Below are 4877 nucleotides of genomic sequence, written 5' to 3' on the forward strand. Positions count from 1 at the left end.
TGCTTCTTACTTCCTAAATCAGGCAGTGACATATGAATATCTTCCCTATCATGTCTGAATCTTCCCAAATCATTTGGACCCTTGGTTTGCTTTTAGAAACATCATGGCTCATTTTTTTTCTTTTTTTGATTCTGCAGCACATGTCCAAAACTTTTTGTGTTTTACACTGCACATTGAGAGTGAAGGTATGAATCTAATAGTCCCATTTTAACACATGGCTTGTTTTTGCAGTTTTTATATTTCTTTACATGTATAGTGTTTTGAATATTGTGTGGCAAAGGGACTGTTTTTTGTTTCAATCTATTTGGTATTTTGGATGTTTCATGAACCTTAATATAAAACTTTGTCTTTAGTTTAGAAATTATTCATTTATGATTTCATTAAAACTATTTTCTTGACCTTTGAGCTGATATTCTTCTTCTATTACAGTCAATTGTAGTATTTGCTTTTGGTATGTTGCCATGTTGCTGGTTATTTAGTGCCAGCATACTTTTAGACTCCAAATATTTGTTGACCAATAAGTACAGATATTATATTGACCTCCCTTTCCCTGTTTGGTGTGTGAACCTTGCCTCTGTAGTTGTCCATGTGCAAGCAATTTCAATGGCTTGCACTCAGGGACTTAGTACCTGCTTAAATCATTACCTGCCTCCACCAGCTCCACCAATTGGTGTCAGGAATGCTTTATAAGTATGGGGCACTAGCTTCAGCTGCTCTCTATATTTGTTCCCCATTTCTGTTCTCTACACACTCCCCCTCTATAGTCTTTCTCCACTCTCTTCACACTCTCTCTGCTCCCTATATGTGTTCCAATCTGCAGGTCCTCTTGTGTACCTCTCTCCCTTCCCCAGGTTCTCACTTCTCTCCTTTCCACAAAACAACCTCTTTTGTACCAGAACTCTTGCATGTTTTAATTTTTGAGGACCTGCTATGACAGGATACCTTGGATTTCTTGTTGACACATTTTCCTGGCTTATGCTAATTATATTACTATGCTGATGTCTAAGCATCTTGGTTTGTGGTGATAGTAGGTCTAGATACTTGCCTCTAGGTTTGTCTTGTTTGGGTGGTAATTTTATTCCTTAGTTACCATTTGCTGTCTGTATTTCCAGAGAATGTTGGCTGCATTTTGCCCATTTTATTGACCTGTTTGGCGGCTATGTTCAAGAGGGAATGCGTGCTAATGTTGAAACCAGGGATAAGTGTCAGGCAGGAAAATATGATCTTAACAATCCACCAGGAGACATAGTCAGTAGAGTTGCTAAGCTGTCTCTGGTGCTTTTACAGTGTTAGGGAGAGCTGTGCAAATTGCATGCGGGATAATAAATAGTGTGGTAAATCTTATAGAAAGCTTACTTTGTCTCCTGGCAGGCATGGCATGTGCTTGATAATGGAGTGAATATTCCTGTCTACTGGAAGACAAAAGGGTATTACGTACCATTGTATGTTGGAAAGATATGACTTCCTTTCTAATTCTAAAAGATTTAACTTTCTAGATATTGCCTTGAGTATCAAAAGACACTTCAGACATTTGAAGCATGTAGGAGCTCCTGCAGACTATTGGAATCACTGTAGACTGAATGCAATTTCATCACAGGATGAACATGAGCCTATGGTATCCAGGTTCAGAATGGAGTTGATTGGGTCCCCTGGTTATCCCCACACCGTGGGGCTTCAAGTTTCTGCTGGATTAAGTGCATCCTCTCCCGCTGAGGCCAAGCATTGGAGTCCAGTTAAAGGAATAGATACCAAAGATAGGCAGCAGCTTTAGGGACAGCGCCTGTTCCAGTTGTTGAAAGACCCTCATGAAGACTAACTTGAACTTCTGCTACTTAAGTGCCAGGGGTCTTACTTACTCCAGCCGGTATCTGCTGTTTGGTTGATGGCTCAGTCTCTCAGTGTTCTCAAGGTTAAAGGTTCATTGAGTCTGTTAGATTACCTGTGGAGATCCTACCATCTTCGGGGCCTTCAATCCTTCCCCAAATCTTCCTTAAGCGTCTACAAGGTCCATCCCATGTTCACTGTGGATTGGAGATTGCACATAAGGTGGGTCTCCAGGTGGGCGAATTTTCATTGGGCATTCCCTCATTCTGTGCTCCTGGTGTGCCCCTGGTTTTCTTTTAGATGGGACAAATTTTGGTCTGTGGGTCTACTGTGCTGTAGTTGAAACTGATCCATCAGCTTTCTTCTCATGCTCCCATACAGCCAATATTTGGACTCTCTCCCTAAATCAGAGAAGATGCTTTAGCCCCATTTGCATTTAATGCTAATCTTTTATGCAATCCTGGGGGTTTAATATTTTTTAAATTTTTATTCCTTTGTTTTTGTTTTTCAAGACAAAAATCTCTCTGTGAAATCCTTCCTGTCCTGATAGTCGATAAAGGAACCACATAAGCCACCCGACATGATTTTGTACAATAAGGATATGCTTTTGTGCAACTTTTAATCCTCATGTTTCACTTTGAAATTTGGCCAAATATATGGGTTATGTTCTATTTCTCAAGTTGATATGTGTTCATTACATCAATACTACCTGAGGCTTCAGTGTCCTTGAATTCCAGGTGTATGATGTATTTCTTCACACTTGTGATTGCTCTGAAATGTTTGAATAAATAGTATTTTGCCTATATGAATGAATATGAATATAATATGTCTCTTCTTTACTGTTGTCATAAGATGGCCTTAGAACTCTTGATCTTGAAGTAATCAGTAGTTGTTGGTCCCCATGTGTATCTGAGAAACATACAAACACAATGTTGAAGACCAGCTAGAGCTTTCCAATGCTGAGCTCCCTCTCCTGGCCTACATTGCTTATTTATGATCAACATTTATATTACTATATTTTCATCTGTTCATTTGTAACTGTTTAAGCGTGCATTCCCTTATAGTAAAATTTTATTAATGTTATAGTTTAAACTGTTGCACTTCATGTTTCTACAAGGTGAATACGGATCTGAAGTGAATGTATAATTCTTTGTGGGAACTTTTAGTAAAGAAATGTGAGTTCTCTATCATTTTTGTTTCCTTGATTGATTTTTGTAGGGATTGAGGGTTTTAATATATAAATTTTGGTCTCCTAGAACACATTACATAGGCCATGCTGACATCCAGCTCTATGAAATACACCTGCCTGTGCCTCTGTGACTAAAGACATGGGCAAATACACACAGATTGCCAATCACTTTTATATGTGTACTTGTGCATACGATTTTTCAGATGTGTGCTTAGTATTGTGGAATTCCCTGTGCATTTCTCTTTCAATTTGCATTTCTCTTGCAAGGCTGCATCCTATTCAAAGTGTCCAAAAGCAACACAGATGAATCTTATAATTCAAGCTCCTTCTAAAATGACACAGTGATTGTAAATTCTGAGTCAGAATATAAGTGGAGCTAGTTCCAAAATTATAGCAATATGTTTTCGAGGAAGCATGTCTGTCATTTACATTGCTGTTAGTATCATGCTTTTTGTTGTACACATGTATTGGATATATAGGATGCAGTGACTTTGGATGATGTGCAAATAAACTTCACTGAGGAAGAGTGGAATTTGCTGGATTCTTCCCAGAAGAATCTTTACAAAGATGTGATGTTGGAAACCTACTTGAACCTCAACGCTATAGGTAAGACTGTTATTTTTTTCTAAAGGAAACAAATGTTTATTGGTTATAGATGATCTATTATTTTAATTGTGAATAATGAAGACTGAGCTGAATAACTCCATCTCACTAAATTTTCACTGTAACATTCATGGTGTAGTGAAAATTTACAATACCTTGAATTTTTCCTAATTACCAATAGTATATCATTCATTTGCTGGTACTGTGTTTTAGGCTATAATTGGGAAGACCATCATCTTGAAGAGCATTTTCAAGGTAGTAGAAGACATGAAAGGTAATTTTCATGTGGAAGCTGATACAAATTTGCCTCTGAGGAATTTTTCATATCTTTTGGAATCTCCAATGAAAAGCCAGAGTGTGAAATATCAGTCCTTTAAGTGTAATTATGGTTATAATATTCTTACAACAGCATGTACCTCAAGATCTGAGATCTGATTTGTGTATCCATTTGATAAGTAACTATGTTGCAGCTGTGCTGTGGGCCTGTCAATCTATAGAATCTCATAGTACTTAGATATTGTACATTGAATAGTGATAAATTTATATCCTAAACATTCTAGTAAGCAAATAGTCCATAGCAAAATTGGTCATACTCATATTCTTGTAGAAACGTGATTAAGATTTGTGAGAGGGCATTTTATGAAAACCAAAAATGTGGTGGAGAAACACTAATCTATATTGCACATGTTATGAGGAACAAAAGTTCAAACAGTGTGAATTCAATGTGCAAACCTTTCATTTATCATTCTTTTTTTAATTAGGTATATCATGTGCCCCAATGGATAATAACCATGTGAGCATAGGGATATTGAAAGAAGCAACATAAAATTCTTGTTCTAAAAGAATGAGAAGATATCCAGTATTCTGCCTTTGATAAATGTTAGGAATATGATAGACATTTGCAATAATTGGTATTCTAGTTTTATGGGGCACTGCCCCAAACTCATAGTGTAGAAAAACTCTTTGGGTACTAGAAATTTGGAAATTCTGTGTGTCCTAGTTTATAGTCAAATGTGATTTAATTCAGACTACAATTATAATTATGAATGCAGTCGTATTATAAAGATCAGAGTTGTCCAAAGTTTCTTCAGAAAGCTGAAGTAGATCATATAAATATCCCATATAAAAAGAGTTTGCTATCAATATGAGCCATGTAATAACCATCACAGGTGTCTTGAACAATTCACGATGAGGGAGAACACCGTGAACATACAAAGTGCTAAAATCTTAAGATCTGATGCTTCTTTACCATTAGATCAAT

This window comes from Apodemus sylvaticus, chromosome 21, assembly GCF_947179515.1.
Source record: "Apodemus sylvaticus chromosome 21, mApoSyl1.1, whole genome shotgun sequence".
NCBI lineage: Eukaryota > Metazoa > Chordata > Mammalia > Rodentia > Muridae > Apodemus > Apodemus sylvaticus.